Below are 12,103 nucleotides of genomic sequence, written 5' to 3'. Positions count from 1 at the left end.
CCCCCCCCCACCACCACCACCACCCCCCCCCCCCCCCCACCCCCCGCCCCAGCACACATGAAAGACGTCAGGGATCATTTTCACATGCACCATGTTACGTAACGTGTGTCTGAACGCCAGCGTCTCTTTTGATTACACACCAGTTATTAATGGAAGCCCCATAGATACCATGTCCTAGTGACGGTTTCCATTACATATGTGAGATCCTGTGGGCTCGTTAATCCATATAGATCGTTACCACTATCATAAAGACTCATTCACATTACCTGTACGAGCTATGAGCTTCAACACCCAGTGTTTTGGGGACAGGTTAAGAGAGCTATGGTTATAGACTATGTATGCTAATGAGTGCGTTATACTGGCACTTTACGGCAGCATATAGGAAGAAGCTAAACTAAGCTATGCTAACTGCTCTGTCTGGCTGCTGCAACTGCTGGAACCTGGCCCTGCTAATCCCAGCCAGCGAGAGAGAGAGAGAGAGAGAGAGAGAGAGAGACACAGAGGTTGCATACTGCATGAAGAAGAGGAGGGAGGGATGGAGGGGAGGAGGGGTGCACTGGGGGAATGAAGAGAGAGGAAGGAGGGGGGAAGACAATAAAGGAATGGTCAGATTCCTCAGAGAGAGGCAGAGAGAGAGAGAGAGAGAGAGAGAGAGAGAGAGAGAGAGAGAGAGAGAGAGAGAGAGAGAGAGAGAGAGAGAGAGAGAGAGAGAGAGAGAGAGAGAGAGAGAGAGAGAGAGAGAGAGAAGGAGAGGGAGGGAGGGAGAGAGGGAGGGAACAGGATGGGGAGCGGCAAAGGCAGAGAAAAAGGGTGATGTCACCTCCAGCAGCCAGCCAATCAGGCCCTGGCAGGAGGGGTTGGAGGGAGGGGATGGGAGGGGGAGAAAGAGCGCGGCCGTGAAGAGGGTGTGTTTTTCTATCACTGCAGCATCAGCAGAGAGGAGAGGGCACAATCAATTTGATAGAGAGGAGGAAGAAAAGGGAGGAAGAACTGAAGATAAGAGAAAGAAAGGTGGAAGCGGGGAGTCGCCCAGAGGAAAAGAATAATCCTAGAGGCCATCTTTAAAAACCTGTGGAGAGGTGAGGGAGAAAGAATGAGGGATGACAGAGTTTGTCGTTAACAAGAAAGCTTGCTAATAAGCAGCACTAATTGTGTGTGTGTGTGTGCATGTGTGTGTGTGGGTGGGGGGGCAGAGATGTTGGGGAACGTGGAGGACTGTGGCAACACACCTTTGGTCACATCTGTAGCTTAACTCAAGCAGCACAAGATGGTAGCCTGTAAAAGTAGGCTCTATGGATGTATGCATTTACTGTTAATGTCATGCTTGTTTGTGTTTTCTGGCATGTGTGTGGAGTTTATGAGTGGTTTTGAAATTGAACTTACGTAATTGTCCTAGCAGTGTAACTTAGTCTTAGTCAGTTGACATTATTGTTAAAATAGAGAATGTAGCAACTCGCTCTTTTTGGTTCATTTTGTGGTTCAAGAGATGGCAGACGTTGTCTTCTGGCCTTTCTATGCTGTTTTACTGATGTACATGTTGAGCTCTTTAGCTCTAATTAGACCTAATACATCCAAAAGTCAGGATGACTTGGTTTAGTTTAGGGTTTTTGTGAAATTCTCTTTTTTCACATCTGCGTTCAGTCTGCTGAGAGCACAGCCTGGGCAAGGCATGCAACAGGGTCTTGCTTGGTATTAATATTGAATGTAATCTCTAGTTTTGGCAAGACACAACATTTCATTGGTTTGTCTTTTCTTGTTTTTTTTGTTTTGCGGCGATCAATTGTTATAATTTTTTTCCTTGTTAGTTTGATTTTATTGATTGGTTTTATTAAATGAATAGTTCTCTATAATGAGAAAACATGTTTTCTATGCTAATAGGTTTTCGCTAGTTGATTTGTGAATAGCGCCAATTTAAACATTTCCTCACACACGTACTGAATGGTTATTTTGACCCCTTTCCCTGTTTCTTGCTACATTAATACATTTCCATTTTTTTCTCTCTCTTTCAACGTCCTTCCCTCCCCCACCTCGGAGCTCAGTGCTATAATGTTGTTAACTCTGGCTGCTGATTGCATTGTGTGGTATCAAGTGTTATGGGGGTTAGGTTGAGTCTATGGCAAAGAGAGAGAGCTGCTTATGTTCTGTTCTCTCCTGGACTGTCTGGTTTAGCCTGGTCTAACCTGGCAAAAACCTGGTCTAACCTGGCAATAACCTGGTCTGGCTTTCAATTTGCTTGGCTCGACTCAACTTGATCTGGTCTGATCTGGTCTGGTCTAATCTAGCCTGGTACAGTTAGCTTCTGTTCGGCCTGGTCTGGTCTGGTCTAACCAGGTCTGGTCCGATCTGGTCTGGTCCAGTGTGGTCTTGTGTGTGGTCCAGTTGTGCTGCAGGCTCTGAGGGAGACAGGGACAGATCTGGGACGGGTCTCTGCAGACAACCTCCAACTACCTCTGGTCCGCAGGGACCCTAGGAGAGAGGGAAGGAGAGAGGGAGGTATCAACAGGAGACAGGAGGGAGAGAGGGGGAGGGAGACAGCGAGAGAGGGGGAGGGAGAGAAAGAAAAGACAGCCATGGAAGATGGAAAATATGGGTGGGGCGGCGGTCCACTCCGACCGCGTAGGTGCACCGATGGAGGTGGGGGGCACACCTGGCCTGGTGCCAGCACAGCATCCTCCTCCCACCACACATCTGGCTCCCTGTATGGAGCAAATCAATTGCTCCGGGCACTGAAACATTGTCATAGATAGAATTGTCAGTGCAGTTTACAAAACGCCCTGCATGTCTGCTGGTGTTGTTTGTGTGTGTGTGTGTGTGTGTGTGTGTGTGTGTGTGTGTGTGTGTGTGTGTGTGTGTCGACAGCCAGTGGTGGGAGAGAATACTCTTCTCTCCTCCTCTCTCTGGTCCAGTAGCCTGCAGCCTGTCCCAGCAGAGCCGGGCCAGAGACACGCCTGACAATGACTGGTTACCATCTGTACGACATCCATAAACATACTGCACTTCACACACACCACACACACACACGCACACGCAATAGATCAAGATAAAGCTTCCTTCCTGTCGCTGGAGTGTGTGCACGCATTAGTGTGTAAAGGCATGCGTGTGCGTGCTCCTGTGTGTGAGCGTGCGGGTGGAGAGCACAATCCTCATGAGACTGCTGCAACATTATCATACTGTTTAATGCAATAGCAAAGTGTACTGGTGCTTGTTGCCGAAAAGCGGAGCTTGCTTAGGGGAGACCGAGGACGTGTTACTGAAGCTGGTCCCAGATCTGTTCTTGGGGAAATTGCAGGAGGAAAAAGGAGTGTATGATTACCTCGGCTGTGGCACAAAATGTAATCTCCCTCTGCCCCTCTCTTTCTTCCTCTATTTCTCTCTCACTCTCCTTCGGTTTTTCTCCCTGTACACTATCTCTCTCTCTCTCTCTCTCGCTCTCGCTCTCTCTCTCTCTCTCTCTCTCTCTCTCTCTCTCTTTCTCTCTCTCTCTCTCTCGCTCTCGCTCTCGCTCTCTTTCTCTGATGCTTCCAGTTTAATTGAGCTGTTCTAACAGATGGATGGATGGCCCAGGTGATTTAAGAGGGATGAGGGATAAAGAGAATTAGAAAGAGAGAGAGAGAAAGAGAGAGAGAGAGAGAGAGAGAGAGAGAAGGCAAGTGAGAAGGGGAGAGAAGAGAGAGGAGGAGAGAGAAGGAGAATGAAAAGGGGGTTAGGAGAGGGCGAGTACTGTACAAGACAGGGAGTCATTTCTATGGCAAAGCCCCCAGTTGTACAGTTCTATATGTGCTGCTAGATGGATTGTCTGTGACTAAAACGAGAGAGGGAGAGGAACAGAAGGGGAGAGAGGGCAAGGTCACAGGGAGGATGGGCTGTGAAGATCGCAGCCAAGGAAAACAGAGAAAAACAGAGAATCAGGATAGGGAGAGGAGAGGAAGAAGAAGATAACAATTTGTTTTTGCCGAGTTTGTTTTATGATACGTAATCACACATATCCCAATTAATTGTGTTCAACCAATCAAAGAGTCATACGCTTACAATTCAGAGGCAATGTTTTTGCGCAAATTATTTTGTACGAGATTATCATGGCTTGGCTTTGGCCCCTTTCCTTCAGTCTAGTTGCATTCTGTGTAAACGAGAAGTGTGTGTTTTGTAAAAGAAGCCCTACCTGTTCTCAATCTGACAGTTAGTACCCACTCCAGGGAACGACAGAGTTACATCAGACACTCTTCTACCACCTGTTATGGCCTTAGGCCCTCAGTGCCAGTCAAAGCTAGTCTTCAAAACACACACACACACACACAAACACACACTTCACTGTACTAACACACATTCTGTTAGGATAATAAACACAGGTCTACAGATACCCTCAGTGTCTTGTTTTCAAGCCTTATCTCCAGATCAAAGCTTTCCACCTACGGGTCACCTGGGGAAAACGTCCTTTAAAGGTAGAAGAGCAAGTTTTAGGTTGACATAAGAGCAGGATCTTCAGTAGAAATGTTAATGAAGGCTGTTTTTCAATGTTTTGAGCTTTTCTTTGCACTCGCTTTATTCCTCCTTTAGCACAGGCGTCGTCCTTCCCCCGGTGCAAACTAACATTGTGAAGCATACAGGTCTTCAACGTGTCTAAGCACTCTGTAGAATACTGTGTGTGTGGTGTGTGTGTGTGTGTGTGTGTGTGTGTGTGTGTGTGTGTGTGTGTGTGTGTGTGTGTGTGTGTGTGTGAGAGAGAGAGAGAGAGAGAGAGAGAGAGAGAGAGAGAGAGAGAGAGAGAGAGAGAGAGAGAGAGAGAGAGAAAGAGAGAGAGTGTGTGTGTGTGTGAGAAAGAGTGTGTGTCTCTGTATGTGAGTGAATATAAATGTGTGTGTCCTTCTCGTGTTGCAGCAGCCCTCATATGATTTAGATTCTGCAGATGGGGCCAGCGGAGGTGTAAAGTGGGCGGGGTCGGGGTGGGGGGCACGCTGACATGTGTCGGGGTGGGGTGGAGAATACGTTAGAGTGATTTAGGGACAGAAGGGGTCAGATGGATCGACAAGCCAGCCAGGAAGACATGATTAGAGGCATACAGAGGGAGAGGGATAAAAGGGAAGATGGAGGAGGAGGTGGAGGAGGAGGAGGAAGAGGGGAAACAGAAAATGATCACTCCCCTCAGATCTGGAGCACACTTCAAAACTCCTCTCATCATTTCTTATCACTTTCTCTCTGTTCAGGTCTTTCTCAGCCTCCATCTCTACATCTTTCCTCTGCCTCTGTTTACTTGAAAAGTGGGGTTTCAGTAATCGCATTCTGTTCTAGCAGCACACCAAAACAAACCTCCAGACTCCTAATCAGAATAATGGATGCTTGAATTTTTTTTATAGGACTTCCCAGAAACCCCCCTTTTGAGACAACAACCAATCAAGAGAAGTCACTTATATAATTGACCCTGGTGATGGAGGAGCGGGGGTACAAATAATGATTAAATTAATTTGATATGCTTGAATTTTCTTATTAGAGTGAATTTCATTAAGGAGCCTTGGGAGACAAATATGAGATTGTCTCAAAAAAGCGATGAAAGTGCAACCTCGTAAAACACATGATTCTAAATCTATATCATTGCATTATCTGAGCATGGAGTCCATCCATTTGACTTGTTGGACTCTGCAGCTGCGGTCACACAAAGGACCAGTTTGAAATTGGCAGAAAAAAAAGCTTATCGGTGTGAAACGTAATAAAACAGGAAATGACCATTAATTATGTATTTTCGCTTTGTGAACAAAACGGTTTCAGTGGAACTCCATGAAGGAGGCGTGGCCACTGGAGCCAGAGATAAGACAGAAGATGGGACTGTGTAGATGAGAGAATAACAAGGGAATGGAGGGAGACGAAGAGAAACTCTGTGTCTGCCTTTCAGAGACACTGACCACTTCCCCCTCTCGCTCTGTCACCCCTGCCACAATTATATCTGTCTATGAGTTACAAAGAATTCCCCCTCTTCTCATCCTCCACGGGTCAAGCCTTATAAAAGAGGCTTTATTGACTAAATCAATGACCAAAAATATCTCTCAATCACTCCTCTGTGTGGTACAGTTCACAAAGACCTCACAACTTTGGGTGTGTGTGGCGTGTTTGTGTGTTGACTGTCAAGAAAGTGACTGTGTTCTGGAGACAGTCTACGTGTGTGCGTCACTGTCAAGTGATGGTGAAAAGAAGTCATGACTGTTTTACAGTTAGTGATGTTGACTGATTCTTGGCATTTACAGCTATCCCCACTGCAATTCTCCATCCAGGTTTACTGGGTATGCATTAGCATGGGATGTCAGACAGTGATTCCGACATGCAAACATCAAGTATGTCTTCACTGTCATGGTGATTCATCTCTACGGGGTAAGAAATGTGTGAAGTGAGGTCAAATGTCAAGTGTATCTTCCAGTTTTTTTCCTCGAAAAAAGAGAGAGAGAGAGACAGCAAAAAAGAAAGGAGAGCTGTCTTTGAAAATCAGCCCCTTTGCCTCACGTTATTCATAGAAATATAGAACGACATATCATATGATTGCTTTTCTGAATAGCGGACACCAATTATTTCACAGTCCACACAATCTGGTAGTCCTCTGTTTAACTCTCAGCCAACCAGCCTCTGCAGTATAAGTGACTGTAAAGTGACTGTAAGCAAGAGGACAATTTATCTTATTCTGTCGCTGCGCGTCGGATTGATATTGGCATTTCCATGGGTACAGTTATGTACCAGCTTCCTCCTTTTTTTTCCGAATCAGAATGGGATTTATTCGCCATGAAAGTTTGCACAGACAAGGAATTTGCTTTGACAGGAAGGTGCATACAATAAACATATAGGGACCTAAAATTTAAATATGTGGACTATCTATACTAAGGGTACATAAACTAGCAGTACTAAGTGGAATTTGAATTAAATAAAATATACAATAAAATATAAGTTGCCGTAATTTACAATATAAAAATACAAATATTACAAAAAATACAAATGTACAAGATACAATTTTGTAATGCAGTGCAAAAAGCAGTGTGTTTTAAGCAGGAAGTCATTCAGACACTTGGCAGAACTCCTTGTTCTGCCAAGTGTCCCATAGTAGAGTCCCATTAGAGGTAGTACAGATCAGATTAGAGGTAGTAGAAACGCTGCTGCTTCCTGAGTCTTTGCTAGAATACGAACCTAGCTGTCAACGTTTCATCTCTCTGTCGTGTGACAGTGTTTTTTTTTCTCTCCCGCCAGTCGTCATAAACGCTTCCGCTGTGTCAACCATGATATATTCATTAGCGTTGGATTACTGCGCGTGTGGGAGGGGATCTATTCTGTAGTGGATGTAATCCCCATACACTGGCCTAATTTAATCTCACCTACTGTGCCATTCCCATTTTTCACACACGCACGCACTCACACATGTACACACAAAAGAATCTCACCATCACCACTACCATCGTGGGGGGGTAGCGAGGCTTAGGGAAAGGGACAGTAGGAATTTCCCAAATCCAGATGCTGCTGTTAGTTTTATAGCAGCCTGTCACATTTAGCCTATACTGTAGGCCTATAACTGTTCATGCATACTATACTATTATGTCATCAGTTTCAGTTGAATGCATAAAAGTTTTCTGCAAAATATTTTTCATGTCTGACTATTGTGGGTCGGTATGAGTGTATGAGGTTCAATTTATATTCTATACTATAGTTTACCATACCATAGGACAGTGTACTTTACTAAACAGAACTACAGCCTACATGTGTGGATAATACCATTCTACACTCTCCCTCTATGTTACATTCTCCTCCTCTTTGGAAAAGCCACAATATATTTATCTGAGAAGGACTGTGAACCTGATGTACTGTAGCCTGGAAAATGCATGACATTTATATAATGCACTTCACCATGCTGTGTGGTCTGCCTCTCTCTCTGTCTCTCTGTCTCTCTCTTTCCCCCGTCTCTCACTCACTCTCTCCTCATCGTATCCCACTGTAAATACCAAAGGTAAGGAGGTCTCCTACCTCATGTAGACACACACACACACACCGCACATCCACCCACCTGAACTTGGATCATCATCATCATTGTGTTTTGCGTTCAGCTCCTTCACTTGTATGTTAGTTGATTGTTGTACAGTATTTGTGGGTGGCCCCCTAGAATTCCAATTTGTGTGGGTATGTGTGTGTGGTTGGAGCGAGTGCAATAGGGTGTGTGTGTGTACGGGGGGTTGTTGTAGAAATAATGAGGCGATGTATCCACCTATAAAACTGTCTGTTTGCATCAGTCCTGATCTCTTGAGCAGGCAAACTCAGCAGAACGGAAAGAGGGAAGGAAAACTGGACCCTCCTGTGTGTGTGTGTGTGTTTGTTTGTGCGTGTGTGCGTGTGTACGTGTGTACGTGTGTGCGTGTGCGCGTGTGTGTGTGCGTGCGTGGGCACGTGTGGGGATGTTTATTTGTGTACGTCTTTGTGTGTATAAGTGCACACTTGTAGGGGAGGAGAGGAGAGGAGAGGAGAGGAGAGGAGAGGGGAGGAGAGGAGAGGAGAGGGGAAGGGAGGGGAGGAGAGGAGAGGAGAGGAGAGGAGAGGAGAGGGGAGGGGAGGGGAGGGGGGAGAGGACGGAGGGAGGGAGGGAGACACACTGGAGTGCAGATGGGGGAGGAGGGGATGGTGGGAGGAAGAAGGGTAAAAAAAAAGAAATCTAGAGCTAGAATGTGTGTAAGTGAGGGGGGGGCGGGGGACCGGCTTGAATGAAAGGAAACTAGACAGACGGTCATGACATCACTAACACGCTTAATGAGGTAATTATACTGTTAGGCCCCCCCCACTTACCCACCCCCCTCAGGCTAATGGGTGGGGTTGGGTGCCATGGATGAGAGGGGGGTGTGTGTGTGTGTGTGTGTGTGTGTGTGTGTGTGTGTGTGTGTGTGCGCGTGTGCGTGTGCGTGTGTCAGTCAACTATAGAATGGGGGCCTATTATGACTAACCTTTTAGCGATGATTGCATTATTAGGAACTGAGGCTGCTCTTGGAAAAAGAGAGAAGAGAGATAGAGATGATAGAAGTGTCTGCGAGTGTGTGAGAGAGAGAACATGGGGGATCCCTGGAGCTGCTGAAATGTCACAGCACACTGACAAACCCCGCATGCACACCTGCCATATAAAACACACACACACTCACACATACACACACACACACACGCACACACTGTTGTACATCCTCCAACAGTATACTGCTTACCTTGTAACTGTAATGATACAACAGGGACATCTTGTTTCCGGCAGACAGATACTGTATCTAACAAGGCACTGCAGGCAATCAAGTGTTCTTGAGTTGAATACACAATACATTTTCTGGTGTTACTGTTTACCTGATGTCACTCTTTCTTTCTCTCTCTCTCTCTCTCTCTCTCTCTCTCTCTCTCTCTCTCTCTCTCTCTCTCTCTCTCTCTCTCTCTCTCTCTCTCTCTCTCTCTCTCTCTCTCTCTCTCTCTCACTAAACAACTGTAACCAGACTAGGTCTTTCTGTTAATTCCATGGCTCGGGTTCGTCCCAGTGGCTTTGACCCGGGCTTGGGAAGAGCTCTTAGCACTGTGTTATTAGCTTGTCGCTAATGCTATTACCTATATAGGTTCCGTGGATTACTTGGCATGCGCCAGCTGTTGCCTAGCAGTGCAGTGCCGTAAGTTGCTGACCTGCTCTTTGTGTGGTCAGTGCATGACTAGCGGAATCAGCATGGTTCGAGGCAATTATGACATGATGATCAGGTTATAAACCATCATGCCATGAGCTTATGACATCGTAAACACGCACGCACACTCTCTTACCCCTCGTCACCCATGGCTGTGTGTTTAAATGTGAGGCACTCTGTGACCGGGTGAATGCTTGCATGCGTGTGCACTGCTGGATGTCCTCCCATGCGTGTGTGCCTGGTGTGTTTGCGTGTGTCTGCGGTGTGTGTACGGCGAGTGCCAGACCTTGTCAGCCCGGTTCTCTGTCTCAGGCTCATCAACTGGTCCACCAGCCTCGGGGAAAGGTCAGAGATTCCTCTAAACCCCCCCTCCAACTCGATCTCGCTCGCTCTTCTCTCGCTCTCTCTCCCTCTGTTCCCCTCTCGGCCTCCTCTCCTCCATCTGCTCCCTCTGCCTTCAGTCTCTCCCCTTGTCTCCCCGAGCCTGTATCATGCAGCTCCTCCTCAGCCTCTCCTGTCGTGAGAAAAGCCAAGCAGAAGAGCGAGGGAGAGAGGAGGAGGAGGGGGGGGCAGTAGTGTAAAGCTGGGAATGGACTCTGGGTGAAGAGAATGAGGAAGAAGGGATCGGGAGGAAAGAAGGGGGGGGGCGGGGATGGGAGGGGCAGACCGGACCAGACACACGGTGAAAACGATGGAGGCAGCATCCCGCATCCCGCTTGGGACGGCTGCAGAAAGGACTCAATGCCCACTGTGTCTGAACTGACATTCGAAGACAGAGAGACAGACGGGCTGACAGACAGACAGACAGGCAGGCAGGCAGACAGACAGGAAGGCAGATAGGCGTAGAGGCTGGAAGATTGGTAGGGACGTATGAAGGACGACAGACAGGCCGACAGAAAGACTACGCACAGACACACCCACACACCTACATCCACACCCCCACACACACACACACACACACACACACACACATGTCCAGACAGACACGTCTCCACACCGTCTCAGCTTGGTCACCCTTCCATTAGGATCCGTATTGAAATGAAAGGCGTACTAGTTGTGCCAAATGTCACGTCCTTGTTCTCGCCACAACAGCGAAAGGCGTTCTCTGTAGCTAAATGTCGCCTGCGAAGCGGGATCTGCCCGGACCAAGGCGGTCAGGCCAGGCTGCAAGCTGCAGATAACGTGGGCGCTTTGATGGAGGACCGCCCCCTCCCTGGGGGGGAAAGGACGGCGCGCCTCAAACGGACTTGGCGCCCACGCCGCTCCTACAGCCAGCGATCAGATGTGGTTCCCCGTTCTGGGCGGTGAACATGACAGCAGATGAGATCAGAGTAGCGAGTACTGAGCATGGGACTCAGGCCTCTGCCCGCAGGTCCAGATTCTGCCACAGGGCGCTTTCAACCGGAGGAAGTGTTTCTTATTGACTAGAGCGTCTTGAAACGGCTTAATGAGGTTTGATGGACACTGATACCTCACCTGACTGAATTTAATCAAATGGATTGTGGTGGAATATATATATACATATATATGTGTGTGTATCTGAGGATACACACACATATATGTGTGATAGAAAGGTGACGGAGGATGGGTGGAGGGGAGGGGACATACCATAGAGGCTGACATGAGGAGCAAGAGGCTTTGCATTAGGGGGTTGAAAAGGAGAGAGAGCGGGAGTGATAAAGAGAGAGAGAGGTAGGTGGGAAACAGCAGGGACGTTCAGACGGACACGGAACGAGAGAGAAGCCCTCCCTCTTCAGATAGAACGGAGGGGATGAAGGAAAGAGAGGGATGGGAACTAGAAGGAGAGGTGAAGGTACACGACGCAGGTAGACAGAGGGGGAGAGAAGGAAAGGGAGAGAGTGAGAGCGAGAGAAGGAGAGAGGAGAGAGCGAGAGAGAGAGAGAGAGAGAGAGAGAGAGAGAGAGAGAGAGAGAGAGAGAGAGAGAGAGAGAGAGAGAGAGAGAGAGATACAGGACAGGGTGGGGGGATGGGAGGAGGATGGAAGGATGGATGGAAGGAAGGAAGGGGGGAGGGGATAAATATTGCTGCAAGCTGCTAGGCTGGAGTCAGGGGTTGTCATGGTGATTGTCGGGTGAGGAAAGGAAGGGGAGGGTGTTATTGACACCTAGAGCGGGGTACACAGTGCAGCAATCCACATGCACACACACACATATGCACACACACATACCACACAAAATAAACAAAATGACTCATACATTGCGATAGGGATCTTACACCCTCTGAGTAAACCAACACACACACAGACACACACATTATATGTGTGTTGCTTATGAATGAGCTAACCAGCAGCTTTTGGGCTCTGTTAGTTTCACATGCAAAGTCTTGTGTCTTTCCGGATTTTTTATCCTCAGCTCAACTCTATTTACATTTATACATTTAGTCATTTAGCAGACGCTCTTATCCAGAGCGACTTACAGTAAGTAAAGGGA

The 12,103-nt window shown here is 47.4% G+C and overlaps 1 protein-coding gene across 5 annotated transcripts in view; it reads left to right on the top strand.

Annotated features, from left to right (window-relative positions):
• The first annotated feature begins 912 nt into the window (after positions 1–912).
• l1cama (L1 cell adhesion molecule, paralog a) overlaps positions 913–12,103 on the top strand; it is a 45,370-nt gene continuing 34,179 nt past the window's right edge. For all 5 annotated transcript variants that reach the window (XM_062458633.1, XM_062458635.1, XM_062458634.1 and 2 more), the window contains exon 1: positions 913–1,079. The gene's annotated coding sequence lies outside the window, so the exon portion shown is untranslated. The remainder of the gene's footprint in view (positions 1,080–12,103) is intronic.

The sequence above is a fragment of the Osmerus eperlanus genome, chromosome 4 (assembly GCF_963692335.1).
Source record: "Osmerus eperlanus chromosome 4, fOsmEpe2.1, whole genome shotgun sequence".
Classification (NCBI taxonomy): domain Eukaryota; kingdom Metazoa; phylum Chordata; class Actinopteri; order Osmeriformes; family Osmeridae; genus Osmerus; species Osmerus eperlanus.
This window is presented reverse-complemented; position numbering and strand designations above follow the sequence as displayed.